We start from the raw sequence: 16,918 nt of genomic DNA, 5'->3' as shown, positions 1-16,918 counted from the left end.
GTGGTATGGCTGTATATTGGCATGGCTGTGATTCAGCCATAGACATGAAGCTGCAGGTCATCAAGTCACCTAATTTTATATAGCGCTTTATACAACACTGATTGTATCAAAGCAGCTTTACAGTATTTTTTTTTGTCAACAACTGTTTATGATGTTTTATTTTGTGGAACGGTACAAAAAAGCAGCTGTACAGATTTAAAACCCACCTCACCCCTTGGTAGACTCGAAAAAAAAAAAATAATAATAATATAAAATAAATAATAAAGACAAATTAATATTAATAAATAAACAAATAACAATCAAATATTTTTTTTACAAAGATTTTAGAAAAGAAGACAACATTAAAAGCTGAATGCCATGGATTTACAGTTTTCATGGTAGATCCATGTATACAAGAAGTAGAGAGTTCCATCGAGATAATGTCCAACAAATACACAGTCCAGGTTCATTGAGAGCAGCTAACAGTAAAAATCTTTGTTGGACGGATAAGGTGAAGTCCCAAAAGTCATTCATGAAAAAATGGCGCGGAGTCAAACATATCTCAGTACCCAACAAATATGATAGGTCCTGTGAGAGCTGAGTCCAAAAAGGTGAGAGAGAGGGGCACTCCCAAAAACAAAAAAAGCAAAAACGTGCACTTACACTTATAATTACACTTAGGAGAAGACGACAGATTCATATAAAAACGTTTCATTGGAGTCAAGTAAACCCTATGCAGCAATTTCCAATGAATCATTTGGTGATTAGGGTTTTTAGAAAACAATCTAAAGATACCCCATACCTGATCGGAAAATAAAACATGCACATCCTCATTAAGATCCTTAGCCCAAACATTTGTGATAGATAAAGGTTTGTATGAATGCTCAAGAAGAAAGAGATAGATAATTGAAGCAGAGGAGGGAGATTCCTCAGAAGGAAGGATTAGTTTGTGCAAAGTGTTGTAGGATATCAGAGACTGAATCAGACAATTTTAAGATGCAGCATAACATTGAAACCTGAGGAGCTGGAATGCAGAGAGGCCTTAAGGAACAGGACGTCATAAATCTAGTTGGAAGCAAGCAGATCCCAACTAGCAAGCCTCTGTCACCAAACAACTTGCAACACTGAAGAAAAAGAAACACTTATTGATAATTCCAATTCAAGAAGGAGACTGTCAAATTTGTTGCAAGTAATCAAGACTGATGTTCACACGTAAACCTGTGATAGAAAATCATTAGCTACAGACTCTTTCGGGCGTGTCTCCACACATAAAAGACCGTCCAAACCAACATTCCTTCTCTAAAGAACATGCATTCGTTCTCCTTAGAACTATACAAAAACTTTCTTCTCCATATGCACATAAAATCATCCTAAAAGGACATTTTTATGTTGTACCCACATATCATGTTTTAATCAAATAATATGTATGTCTTTTTAATAAGTATTGAATAGCTCGAGCCTTAAAGATAAATATTGCATATTTAGTATGTATGAGCTCGAAAATTCATGCTGTAAATGTTTCTTCCAATCAATTCTTTGTCAAATGCATCATAGTCTTATTATGAAATCATGTTCAAAAAGCTTTACTTTGCCAAAGCCTGTAGAGTTTGGACCATGTGACTGATAACAAGCTGATTTATGATGTAAAGAACACACCCTAGCTAAGCAAGGACAGTTTCTGATTGGTCAAGACCTCCAGATGGGATGTGTCCAGAAGCGAGTTTAAAACTCTTGTCCGCTTTCTCCTCCCTCTCTTACCTTTTACGCTCTCTCTGACTCTCGTCCCTCTCACCGCGTGCTGCCCTTTGAGCATGCCCTGGCCCACGTGCCATAATGAGAAAGAAAACAACTTAGTCTCGTTACATCTTTTTTTTTATTCTTTTACTTTAGTTTATTTTCTTTCCGTGGAGTTTCGTGTTCTAATTTAAGTTTGCTAAAGTCCAGCTCCGACCCGCTTCAAACTTCAACCAAAAAAAACCTCCGCATCCTCAGCCAACGCCCAAAAGACTCACTTCAAAGACTACTGAACTTCCAGCCAATCAGACACTTCGGGGAACCCCCCCCCCCCCCCCTGTCTGCAACGAGGACACAACCCCGTTACACAGGCAAAACAAGCAACACACCTCCAGATTCTAACAGGTTCTAATTGGTGTATTTAATATAAATTTTAGCCTCATTGAGAAACTCAAAGCGAGGGTTAAATAAGTGATTGATGGTTGTTCAGGTCTATGCAATAGCACATATTGCTGTAAACTTGGGATTTCACGTTTCCATTCTCTTAAACTCATCCTTTCCTCACTCTCTCTCTTTCTGCAACGTGTGAATGGGTGAATGCTTGTGTTCATGTGTTAGATTAGTTTATGTCTTAGGTTTATATAAATAAAATCTGATTTATATTTTAAAAGAGAAGTATCTTGTGTTTTCTGCTCACAAGTTAATGCCTTAATCTGTCGATTTCGTTACTGTGCTATTTAATAGTGTTTTCACTATATTTTGGATTTTAATATCCAGTACAGAGTTTGTCATACGGCTCATTCAGTGAATCGCCGTAACACTGATTCTGTTCAAATCCCTATAAAATCATAAATGATTCCCTTTGAGCTAAATTAAACTATATTAATATTAATGTAATAAAACCCCTACATTTTTTATTGGTGGAGGATGCGGGCAGATTAATCTAAATTGTGAGCATAAACCAAGTTATTTCATCTTTTTCTATTGCCGCGGATGAGAGACGAGACTTGTGTGTGTGTGTGCGCGTGAGTGACGTCAGCTGCGCGCGCCCCGCTTGAATGAATGAAGTCAGCAAAAGAGCTTCTCAAACTGCAGTAAGTGAACTTAAAGTTAACATCTGAGATCGTACAATAAGGTCGAAATTGAGCGTGTTCCTCTCTTTCTGTAATGCCTTTTATTTATAGTTGAAGTGATGTCCTGTGGGTTCCAGGTCAGTCAGTAGCTATTCTCCTGAATCTCAGTCTGTTAGCAGAACGAAGCTAAACTGCAGTGATTTAAACGGGAAATAAATCAGTGGATAAAGAATAGTTTTGAGCGTGTCCCTCAATCCTATTTATCAGAGCCATTATTATTCATAGTTTGATTAGCAGTGCGTGTTCCATTGTTAAATCATCTATGACTCCCTCAGTTAAACATTAGACAATAACGCTTGTCTGTTTGTGTAACTGTTCACTAAGTGAAGTTAATCTCGCTCCACACTGCGTGTGTCCGGGAGATTTTAATGGGAGTTTTTAAAAGCTTTATCAAGTAAAGTTTAACTTTGAACCAACAGCGAAGAAACCCTGTTGTGTTTATGTGTCCAGAGAAACTGGCACGGGCTTCTAATACAGCACTGTTTCCCTGCAGCACCAAGCTGCTATTTTAATAAGTTTAACTCTGAACGAACTGAGAGTTTAAGCGCCACATCGCAGAACAACTAAAAGCGGTGTTGTTTATTTGTACAGTGTTGAAATGCGCTGACATTTCATGTAACCTGCTTAACTGTACTGGAATGCAACAATTCATGTGCTAATCCACTACAGTTTGTTTTGGTTTCCACAGTTACGATCGTGACACGGAAGTCTTAACCTACTTCCGGAGCAACTTTGTACTGCGCACGCGCAGCACATCGATGCTGATGTAAACAAACTCATGCTGTTGCTAAGCTAACGAAACGGTTGTTTACATTGAAGTCTATGCTAAAGCTATTAGCCTCAAAGGTTAGCAGTTAGCGTTAACATCCGGTGGTTTAATACAGTGTGTGTGTTTGGAAAGCTAAAGTGATTTAACCCTTTAAACACCTCTCAACTAATAGACTTGTTGGTCTTCCTCTTTCTTATTTCTCTAAATTCTCACTTCTTACCACTTATTTGCATTTTACTAGAAAGGGAAATACTAGTTCACAATTATTAATTGTGCCAAATTCAAAATTTAATTAAAACATTAAATTTATTTGGAATCATTCAAATTTTCCTCAGATCATTTCATATGATCAATACTTCTATTATTCTCTTCTGGGCCTAATCATTTTAGATACAAATAAGTCTTGAACTTGGAACGTTTAAGTAAACTTACTCTATCTAATTGATTTATTACCCATATTCATAGATTCTATTCAGACTTATACTCACTCATTACTTTATTGCGTTTTATTCCCTCATTCTTCCTGTTTTGGTTATAGACTTAGCCACTATTTTCTATTTTTATTTACTGATTTTCTCCTTTATTTAATTTCAATTTTACTTTGTCTCACCTGAGCATTAATAGGAGACAGTGTTATCCCTCACTACGAGTTCAAATAAATTAAAGAGACACATCTCTTGCACCCAAAATTTTATTTTTGTTGATTAGTTGTGGAGCAACTGACAACAACTCGTAGTCGGCATAACTGCTTGCTAGTGGACACCATCCACTCGATTTACTGTCTCTTTCTCTTCTCTCCTGTTCTCTCCTGCTTTCTTTCATCTTCACTTTTCACATTTGTGGGGACCTGTAAGAACCATCAATCAATTCTAAGTGAATGAGATACACAAGCTTGTCAAAAGGACTAATCATCTTTACGAATTTGATTGTAATCGTTCTTCCTAACCTCCCTACATTAAAAACGCAATCAAAATTTTAACATCTCATACAACGCTGAGATAAATTTTAATAGAGAAGTTTTGAGCAACCGTTGCCTTCGCAGCCTCCCTGGTGAGCGGTCCAACTGTAAGGTGTACGTTGTCAATCCTGTCAGACTAAAAAGAGATATCAGAATTATTATTATATTCATCTGTCGAGAACAGAGATTTAATAATATTGTTTGCCTCTTGATAACATTTAATTGGAAAAAAATTTTTTTAATAAATAATTTCTCATTTAAAAAAAAGGGAATTGTTTATTTTAATTGAATTTGCTTTTCACCTGTTTCTCTCTTTCCCCTCTTCCTCATTAGAGTGACGAAGTCTTCACATCTTTAGTCTACCACCTAGACACACTGCGACCAACACAGTCATCACCACGCTACACTAGTGGTTCAAAATCACTGACACAACACTTAGTGGCCTCACCACACATAGGCTTTTACTCCACACAGATCTGTGTCAGTCTCTCTTCTCCCTTGCGTGCCAACATGCCGCAGACTGCAAACCCCTTTGCACAAGGGGAAGATGGGAACACTTGGCTGAGAGGCATGACAGACAGCCTCACCCTCAAGACCCTTGAACTGTTATTATTTTTAATAATAATCCTAAGCCTGAGAAGATTCCTGACACAAGATTCAAGCCAGAACAACAACCACGAGGAGCTAGTCAAAATCTCCAGCTCTCTAAGCTATGCCTTCACAACCCAGCTGAAACTGAGCGACAAGCACGTCACCCACCTTCAAGAGGAGCTGACACGTGCTCAACGCCGCATAGACAAGCTGGAAGTGAAAGTTCAAGATCAACACAAAGCACCGAACGAAAGGGAGCAGGAAACAACGGAACAAGTTAAGGAGCTCCAAGCAGCCCTGACAGCAGCTCAGCTCGACCAACAACATGCAAAGGCTGCCCAGAAAGACCTGGTAAACAGACTCCAGTATGCTGAACAGCTCCTAGAGAAAGCCAAGCATGATATCAGCGACAAGAATGCTGAAATCAGTGCCTTGAAAGACCACCTTGAAAGGTACAGTTCTGAAATAGACAATCTGACCCAACAACTAGACGATACCAACGATCAGCTCTACATGGTCAGAAAAGAACTTAAACATGCTGATGAGCAGAAACAAGAGCCAAGGCGAGAGAAACAGCTCTCAGCCTCACCTCTGCTGAGCAGAGCAGAGTCCCACATCCAAGAACTGGTATACAGCGAAAGAAGCGAAGAGCCACAACCCAAAACCTCACCTGCCTTCGCCACAGAACTCTTTCCTGTCAACGAAAGAAAACCTCCCATCCAAGCAGACCTCGGAGCTGCACATGGGATGACCATCAAAGACCTCGACAAGCTGTCTAAAAACATCAGCAAGTTCAACCCGAACTCCACAGAGGGCCACACCATCCAGGCCCATCTTCAAGATATCGACTTCTATCTGGAAATGAGACCTCATGTGACTGACAGAGACAGGTTGTACCTCCTTAGAGCCACGTCCAGTTCCGAGGTACGAAACTTTCTAGATCGACAGCCCAGTCGAACGAAGTCAGACTACCAGCTACTTCGTGAAGTCCTGATTAAAGAGTTTACAGACTCTGAATCTGAACATGGACTTTTAACTGCCTTAGAAACCAAACAAGGTCGACAAGAGGCTCCACAAGCTTACTACAACCGACTCCGACAAGCCTACTTCGGTGCACACAACGGACCTGACCTTGAAGAGGATGTGAACTTCAAAAGCCTCTTCCTAAGAAATCTGCACCCTGGAGTCAGCCACCATGTAGGCGTCATGGCCTGTCCAGGCTCCATGACCATCCAACAGTTGCGTGACCTAACACAGAAGGCCTACAACAAGCAGAAGATGGCCTCAAAGAAAGGTAACACAACCTCCACACTCTTGAACTCTGTCAACAAAGACTCAAGCTTTGCACTGGACGACACCCAGTTGCATCACAACACCAGAGTCCTCCATCAAGAGCACAGAGAACGTGACCCCCATGTCCACGACAGCTATCAGCCCAACCGCTGGAGAAATCCATGGGACCAGCCACGCCTCTCAAGAAACCACAACAACTGGAAACCTAACCAGACATCCAAAGGTAATCGCCTGACTCATCCAAGGGCGACTCGTGTGGGTAAGCGACAACGAAACCCACCTCAGCACCACTCAGACATGCACAGTGCTGAGTATGCACAAGAACAAGACAGCTTACCATCAGAAGACATGGAACAAGTCATGAAACAACTGAAAGAGTTCCTTCAAGATAAGCTGAACACGGATGACTACAAAATTGAGTCATGCTCGCTGTGACCAGCGACAGAACGGAAGGCCGGTGATCACATGGTACAACACCATATCAGAGATGACAAGCACCTGTTCAACAACCACCCAGAATGAACAAGTCTCTCACGGCCAACCGTTGATGAAAACTGAGGTACCAGAGAACATCACCTCAGTCACCCATCACTCACTCGCAACCTGCTAAATGAACTCCAACTTCAAGAACCACATTCATGTCTGTGCAACAGCAACCACCAAAGCACAGAAGGTCAGAACGTCTGCCACATCCAGAAGGCAGCACAAGAGGAATGCAACATAGGAGACGAAGTTTGCATCCCAGCTTCACACAGCCATGCCAAACTACCTCCGACTGTCTGCTTAAGAACTTCCTGCCTTGCTGGACTGACTCCCATTAGATCATGGACACGCCCTCATCCACGCCAAGGATGCAGAGAGCCAGTCTTCACTGACATACCAGAAAAGGGGGGAGACAGCACAGACTGAAACAGATCTGACCACACCTACACTACACCACTAACACACATAACATTACCTATACCCAGAGGTAACCACATCTACTGATAACACATTCCACAAACATATTCTTCTCACAAGTAGAATATACAAATTAGAGCATGACATGAAGTTACATACACCACCATGAAGAAACATGCAGCTATCCTCACAATAGGTAGAACACCTGACACTAAGTTAAGGTACATGACTCCCTAGCTGCACATGACATCCTAGCTCAACAGAAGTTGCAAACCACGCTAGGAAAACCCACAGCAGCTTTGTTTTGTTTTGTTCTTCTTTCACCTATACTTTTCCTTCCCCTCTTTCTTTAGTAGGTGAAACACCTAGACACCCTACAAGGGTCAAAGGTCTGATATTAGGATTGACTCGTCACACCTAATATCCGCAAGCCACTCTAAACTGAATGGAAGCCAGAGAGCTCCATGCACAATAGGTCAATTCATTTTACCACAAATGATGCCACCAGAAACTAAAGGTGAACATTCTTAAGTTAAGACAACTTAGAAGGAACAAACAAATCTAATCTCAAAACTTGATCGAAGAATCAAAGTATTGAACCGAATTAGAACGACAATTTCTAAATTGAACTGTTCAAATTACTAAACTATATTGACTAATTGAATATAACCGTCTGTACCTCAAATAACCTGAGGACCTGCACCAATACAGTAACTGTTATGGAGGTGTTGTCTTGTTGTTTGCTGTGTTCTTGTCTGCTTCTTCTGCCTTTGTGTTTCCAGCGCTCGACGACGTCTTCAACTAAACACCTCGCCGATCGAAAGGGGGAGATGTAGGATATCAGAGACTGAATCAGACAATTTTAAGATGCAGCATAACATTGAAACCTGAGGAGCTGGAATGCAGAGAGGCCTTAAGGAACAGGACGTCATAAATCTAGTTGGAAGCAAGCAGATCCCAACTAGCAAGCCTCTGTCACCAAACAACTTGCAACACTGAAGAAAAAGAAACACTTATTGATAATTCCAATTCAAGAAGGAGACTGTCAAATTTGTTGCAAGTAATCAAGACTGATGTTCACACGTAAACCTGTGATAGAAAATCATTAGCTACAGACTCTTTCGGGCGTGTCTCCACACATAAAAGACCGTCCAAACCAACATTCCTTCTCTAAAGAACATGCATTCGTTCTCCTTAGAACTATACAAAAACTTTCTTCTCCATATGCACATAAAATCATCCTAAAAGGACATTTTTATGTTGTACCCACATATCATGTTTTAATCAAATAATATGTATGTCTTTTTAATAAGTATTGAATAGCTCGAGCCTTAAAGATAAATATTGCATATTTAGTATGTATGAGCTCGAAAATTCATGCTGTAAATGTTTCTTCCAATCAATTCTTTGTCAAATGCATCATAGTCTTATTATGAAATCATGTTCAAAAAGCTTTACTTTGCCAAAGCCTGTAGAGTTTGGACCATGTGACTGATAACAAGCTGATTTATGATGTAAAGAACACACCCTAGCTAAGCAAGGACAGTTTCTGATTGGTCAAGACCTCCAGATGGGATGTGTCCAGAAGCGAGTTTAAAACTCTTGTCCGCTTTCTCCTCCCTCTCTTACCTTTTACGCTCTCTCTGACTCTCGTCCCTCTCACCGCGTGCTGCCCTTTGAGCATGCCCTGGCCCACGTGCCATAATGAGAAAGAAAACAACTTAGTCTCGTTACATCTTTTTTTTTATTCTTTTACTTTAGTTTATTTTCTTTCCGTGGAGTTTCGTGTTCTAATGTAAGTTTGCTAAAGTCCAGCTCCGACCCGCTTCAAACTTCAACCAGAAAGAACTCCGCATCCTCAGCCAACGCCCAAAAGACTCACTTCAAAGACTACTGAACTTCCAGCCAATCAGACACTTCGGGGAACCCCCCCCTGTCTGCAACGAGGACACAACCCCGTTACACAGGCAAAACAAGCAACACACCTCCAGATTCTAACAGGTTCTAATTGGTGTATTTAATATAAATTTTAGCCTCATTGAGAAACTCAAAGCGAGGGTTAAATAAGTGATTGATGGTTGTTCAGGTCTATGCAATAGCACATATTGCTGTAAACTTGGGATTTCACGTTTCCATTCTCTTAAACTCATCCTTTCCTCACTCTCTCTCTTTCTGCAACGTGTGAATGTGTGAATGCTTGTGTTCATGTGTTAGATTAGTTTATGTCTTAGGTTTATATAAATAAAATCTGATTTATATTTTAAAAGAGAAGTATCTTGTGTTTTCTGCTCACAAGTTAATGCCTTAATCTGTCGATTTCGTTACTGTGCTATTTAATAGTGTTTTCACTATATTTTGGATTTTAATATCCAGTACAGAGTTTGTCATACGGCTCATTCAGTGAATCGCCGTAACACTGATTCTGTTCAAATCCCTATAAAATCATAAATGATTCCCTTTGAGCTAAATTAAACTATATTAATATTAATGTAATAAAACCCCTACAGGGTGAACAGGCAGTTGAGAGTTCCAAGGCACCCCATATGCCCGTAGGGCCTATCTAATGCGCAAATACATAAAAAAGGAGGTGCCTGGCAGATTATATTGAGTTTTAAGATTCTGGAAGGATTTTAAACCACTATCATCATAGATATCCTCCAGAGTGTTTACTTTATTATGAGTCCATTGCGGACAATGAAATGGAGTACTGCCTGACAAAAGGTTATTATTGTAGAAAATAGGTGAATGCCTATGCCATTTTGTAGCTAGTTGTGAACGTCTTTCAACATCCCTCCATCAAACCAAACTGCTAAAGGGCAGAGGAAAAAGGCTTGAGCATACAGTCTACAATTAGGGAAAGAAAGACCTCCATGTAATCTACATCGTTGTAAGGTAGTCAGTTTAATACGAGGACGTTTCCCATCCCATATATACCATGAAACACATGCATCTAGTTGTTCCAGTAGCCAACCGGTGGAGCGAGAGGAATCATGGAAGAAAAGAAATTGATACGTGGGAGAACATTCATTTTAATCACCGATATACAGGCCTGAAAAGAAGTAGGAAGACAAGACCAATTTTCCAAATCTGAGGATACTTTGGCTAGAATACCATTATAGTTTTTTGAGACGATTTCCTGTAGGGAAGGAAAAACATCTATCCCCAAGTACTTAAAAGTTTTGAACCAATGGAATAGATAGAAAGGGACATGGAATAAATTTTAGAATTGAGGGGAAGTAAACATGACTTACTGCAATTAATTTTAAACCCTGAGAGAGATCCAAAATGGTCAAAAAAATTCAACACATGAGAAATAGACTGTGACAGCTTCTCCACAAACAATAAGATATCATCAGCAAACAAAGAAATATGATGATGAGTATTCCGTATATTTATGGGAGAAATAGTTTCAGATTGTTGGACCGCTTGAGCTAAGGGTTCCAAGGATAGGGGAAATAACAGAGGAGACAGCGGGCAACCCTGACGAGTACCTCAATGTATAAAGAATGGGTTAGAGTGGACAGCACCTGTGAGAACAGTGGCTGCTGGATTGGCATACAGAACTTTTATCATATTTATGAAATTCGATCCCAGACCCAGATGCTGTAGAACCGCCCATAAATAGTTCTATTCTAGCTGGTCAAAAGCTTTCATCGCATCTAGAGATAATACTGCGCAAGGAGAGGACAAACTATTCTTTGAATTAATAATATGATATAATCTGCATAAATTATCCGAAGGCGAGCGAGATTTAATGAATCCTGTTTGGTCATGATGACCTAGCCTATTCATACATTTCTCTAGACGACGAAATAGTACTTTAGCATATAATTTAACATCAGTCCCTATCAAAGAAAGTGGCCGGTAACTAGAACAGGAAGTCAGATCTTTATCTTTTTTTAACAAGAGAGAAATAACAGCTATATTAATAGATGGGTGAAATGAGCCTTGAGTAACTGAAAAATGTATCATATCTAACATGAGGGGGCCTAAATCCGACCAAAAACTAATATACAATTCGATTGGAATGCCATCTATGCCTGGGGATTTCCCCTTGTTCATAGATTGAATTGTTGACTCCAGCTCCTGAAGAGAGATCGGTTCAGCCAGGTATTCTGAATCCGAATGTGACAGCCTAGGTAAATCAAGGTTGGACAGAAAAGATGCAAAAGAGTCAGGGTCACCATCAGCAGAAGTAGTATAGAGGTTAGAGTAAAAAGAGTGAAAGGCGATATTAATAGTCTTTTGGGTCTGTCATAACGAGCGTAGATTGGGATTTCAGTGCTGAAATATTAGCAAATTTTTCATTGTTGCGTAATCTTAGGGCTAAAAGGTGGCTTGGTCTACTCCCTTAAAAATAATAATTCTGCCTGGATCTTTGGATCAGGAATTCTGCCCTGGATCTCACTAATGAATTGAGTTCGGACCTAACCGCCATGATTTTACTGAGTGTATTGTCTGAGAAACAACGCTGATTATCTCTAGTCAGATTCTGGAGCTGTGATTCCAGTTCAACTATCTTTTTGTGTCGGTTTTTCTGAAAGAAAGAGGCATATAAAATTGAGTTATTCCTTATAAATCCTTTAACTGCATTCCAAAGTGTTTGAGGATCATCCACTGAACCTTGGTTAATTTCAATAAACTCAGCAAATTTATTTCTGAATTGACTACAAAAATTTTCATCCTGTAACAATTTAGGGTTAAATCGACATCTAGTGGCACAAGATAGCCGAGGGATCAAAGATAATCTCAGTCTTTCCATCATGATCTGACAAAGATAAGGAACAGATATCGGCATCACAAACAGCTGAAGATAAAGATGTGGAAATTAAAATATAGTCAATTCACGAATAGGATTTATGAGTAGCAGAAAAGAAAGTGAAAGACTTAGCAGAAGGATTTAATAAACGCCAACTATCCACCAACGAGGATGAGGTTACACATTGCCGAAGTTTGTCAGAACACAAAGCTTGAGAGTGTGATTCCTTTGGTCCAGATCTATCTAGGAAATGTGACATTACAGAATTCATATCTGCACCCAATACAATTTAAAAATCTGAAAACTTCAAGAGATATGTTGACAAAACATAAAAAAAGTAGGGTTAGGAGTACAAGGGGCATAAACTGAGAAAAATACAATATTCCTGTTCTCCACTATTGTTTTTATGTGTTATTCTACCATCTGTATCACAGCCTTTATCTAAAATAGTAATATTTAAAGTCCTCCGGACCAATATTAGGACACCCTTGGTTTTAGTATCTGAACATGAGTGAGATACCACTTCATAAAGCTTATTACACCTGCATATATGCTGCTCTTTCAAATGGGATTCTTGAACTAACACTATATCAATCTTTCTTCGCCAAAAATCCAGAAAACCTGTACGTTTGTGAGGACCATTTAGCCCATTAATATTACAACTAGAATATTAAGGTCAGTCATAGGTATCAAACAGAATTACTGCATAATAAGACAAAATACAAGTTTGAGAATAAAAACAGCTGAGTCTACCATTAAACCACCCACACCCTCCCCATTACATTCAAAAAAACATAAACACATTCCCATGATGATAACGTCTCTGTTTTTCGGATGGACAGAACAGCAGAGGCCGGTAAATCCAGGGGTGGAGGAGTGTGTTTCATGATTAACAAGAAATGGTGTGATCCCAGGAATATCTCTATTCTGTCGCGTTCCTGCTCTCCTCATCTGGAACATCTTTCCATTATTGGCCCCGGGAGTTTTCATCGATCATTGTTACTGCTGTGTACATTCCACCACAGGCGGACAATTGACAATTGGACTTTAACAAAGCCAACCGCAAGCAGGTCATGCCGAACTTTCACCAACATGTATCCTGTCCAACTAGAGGACCAAACACACTGGATCATTGCTACGGGGGTGGTGATGGCGCAGTGGATAAGACACATGCCTTTGGTGTGAGAGACCCGGGTTCGAATCCACTGTGAGACACCAATGTGTCCCTGAGCAAGACACTTAACCCCTAGTTGCTCCAGAGGCGTGCGACCTCTGACATATATAGCAATTGTAAGTCACTTTGGATAAAAGCGTCAGCTAAATGAATAAATGTAAATGTACACTCAGTTCAAGAATGCCTACAAAGCCCGCTCACTACCGGCTTTTGGCAAATCGGACCATGCCGCCATTTTCCTAACACCGGAATACAAACAAAGGCTCGTTCAGGAACCTCTGGTGCAGAGAGAAGTGGTCCTCCCAATCAGAGGCTATGCTGCAGGCGGCTCTTGATGACATTGAGTCTCATTTCCAACTCAATGACTCTCGACGCATGTGGCAGGGACTGAGGACCATCTGTGCCTTTGGAAACAAATCCTCCGCGGAGATGAGAGCAGATCCGCTGCTGGCCGACGAGTTAAACATCTTCGGCCGCTTCGATTGCAACAGCGGCGGCGCGTCTCTGCCTACCAGCGCGTCAGGATGCAGCAGGCAGAGCAGCGCTGATCCTGTAATCACCGTGTCAGAGGATGAGGTTCGGAGGGCGCTAAAGAAAGTGAACGTCAGGAAAGCAGCCGGACCTGATGGGATAACCGGCCATGTTCTGAGGTCCTGCGCCGATCAACTTGCTGGTTTGTTCACGTCTATCTTTAATGAGTCCCTTGCTACCTCCGTGGTTCCCACCTCATTCAAAAAATCTGTCATTATCCCTGTGTCTAAGAACAATAAACCCTCTTGCCTGAATGACTATCGCCCAGTTGTCCACACATCTATAGTCATGAAGGTTTTTGAGAGACTTGTAAAGAGCCACATCTGCTCCTCCATACCTGATACTTTGGACCCTCTTCAGTTTGCCCAAACAGATCTACGGACGATGCCATCTCTCACCTAACCATTTAGAGCATCTCTTCTCCGATTAGACAGCAAATGTCCAGCTTAAGTTCACTGAGAGTTGGTGGATGAATGGGATCTGAGAAAATCTCTTGCTTCTTCTGGGGAATATAGCATTTTAGGTTAACCTTGATTGAGAATGACCTTCAGCGTTGCAGGATAAAGGAGAAAATTCTGGATGCCAGCGTCTCTCATCTCCTTCCTAATTGGCACAAATGCACTTGCGGTGACTGGAGAAAAATCTGGAAAGAAAGACAGCGTTGCTCCGTCGAATGTTTTCACCGGGCCATGAAGTCTGGCGGCCCGCAGAATGAGCTCCCTGTCCGTGTACCACAGCAGTTTAAAGATGAAAACCCGTGGTTTAGCGAAATCTGAGGAGAGCCTCGTGTACATGCGATGCACGCGCTCCACTTCAATCTCTTTGCCCGCCAGAGACGGGAGGCACGTCGGTAGCGATCTTTTCAAAAAGCCCATAGGGTCGTCCTTTTCCGAACCTTCAGACAATCCGACCAGATTTGCTGCAGATTGCTGCACCTATTGCGATCCTGCAAGACCACAACCTGTCGCTCGAGCGCGGCAACGCGTCTTATCGTGATCTGTGACGACTTTTTGTTCTCTCATCTCCCCTGTAAGAAGAGCCAGTTTAGAGCATAGCGACTGAACAACTGACATGTGAGAAGCGAACTCGTTCCACATATCCGTCAACTCGGTTCTTAGAATGTCCTCAAGGTGTGTAACAGTGTTCGCCATCTTGTCCATATCGCTCACGGTCGGTGGCTTGGGTTTCTTCTTAATTGGAGAAGCCGATGTAGACAACTCCTGATGTTTACGACTGCATGCCATCAGGTAAAGCACCACCAATGAATAAAACTTAAAACAAAACGAAAAAAAAATCTGCAAAAAGAGGCCAAACGTACTCTACTCAAGTGCGACTAGGTTCATGAGCATGTCACGTGACTCCCAGCAGCTTTACAGTATTAAGCAGGAAAATAGTTTGTCAGTAATGCAAGAGAACAATAACAGAGTAATTTTTCCAGCTAAAGTCGATTCAGTGATGTCATCATCCAGTTTAGCTCTCGTCCAATAGTGTTTGTACAATCAGTCAAGCTTCCCCAACTAAGCAAGCCAAAGGCGACACTTGCAAGGAACCAAAACTCCATCGGTGACAGAAATGGAGAAAAAACCTTGGGAGAAACCAGGCTCAGTCGGGGGGCCAGTTCTCCTCTGGCTAGATTCCAGGCAGCAACACAGGTCAGATTGAGCAGAGAATTCGCTTGTTTCCCGTGGTCTTGTCCCGATGGCTATCTAGTTGACGCAGTCTTAGCTGGGGATCTGTCTCTGGGGCTCATCTAGTTGAGACAGTCTCCGCTGACATTCAGGGCTGTAGCCACCATCTGGACTGGTTCCAAGTGACTGAAGTCAAGTCAAGTCACCTTTATTTATATGACGCTTTTAACAATACAGAGTGTGTCAAAGCAGTAAGGCTGCATTACCTAATTAATGCATCCTAACAATCCTTTAACTGATTTGAATATTAGAAATGTGTTAGTGTATTATGTGTAAGCCAGGTTAAAGAGATGGGTCTTTAATCTAGATTTCAACTGACAGAGTATGTCTGCCTCCCGAACAATGTCTGGTAGATTATTCTAGAGTTTGGGTGCTAAATAGGAAAAGTATCTGCCGCCCAATATTATTAAATTGCCAGTTTTGAGAACACAGTGGATGTGGAGGACTATAATGCGATAAGAGCTCACTCAAGTACTGAGGTGCTAAACCATTCAGGGCTTTATAAGTAATTAGCAAGATTTTAAAATCTATATGATGTTTAATAGGGAGCCAGTGCAGTGTTGAAAGAATCGGGCTAATACGGTAATACTTCCTGGTGCTAGTAAGAACTTTAGCTGCTGTATTTTGGACCAGCTGGAGTTGTTTATTAAGCGTGCAGAACAACCACCCAATAAAGCATTACAATAATCTAACCTTGAGGTCCTGAACGCATTAATTAACGTTTCTGCATTTGACATTGAGAGCATAGGTCGTAATTTAGATTTATTTTTGAGATGGAAAAATGCAAGCATGTTTTACAAATGCTAGAAATGTGGCTTTCAAAGGAAAGACTGCTACCAAATAGCACACCTAGGTTCCTAACTGATGATGAAGAATTGACTAAGCAGCCATCAAGTGTTACACAGTGTTCTAGGTTATTATGCGGAGGTTTTATGTCCGATAATTAACACCTCTTTTTTTCAGAATTTATGAGTAAGAAATAACTCGTCATCCAGTTTTTTATTTCAACTATGCATTTCATTTTTATTGTGAATTGGTATGTTTCATCAGGCCGCGAAGAAATATAGAGCTGAGTATCATCAGCTTAACAGTGAAAGCATTTCCTGATGATACCTCACAAGTGTAACAAGCGTGAAAAACAGTCCTAGTACTGAGCCTTGAGGTACTCTATACTGTACTTGTGATTGATATGATACCTCGTCATTCACTACTGGGAATAGACGGCGGTCAGATAAGTAAGATTTGAACCATGCCAGTGCAATTCCACTAATGCCAATATAATTTTGTATTCTACTCAAAAGAATGTTGTGGTCGATAGTGGCAAATGCAGTGCTAAGACCCAGTAGCACTAATAAAGAAATAGAACCACGATTGGATGATAAGAGCAGGTAATTTGTAACTCTGATGAG

This window comes from Barbus barbus, assembly GCF_936440315.1.
Source record: "Barbus barbus genome assembly, chromosome: 13".
Taxonomy (NCBI): domain Eukaryota; kingdom Metazoa; phylum Chordata; class Actinopteri; order Cypriniformes; family Cyprinidae; genus Barbus; species Barbus barbus.
This window is presented reverse-complemented; position numbering follows the sequence as displayed.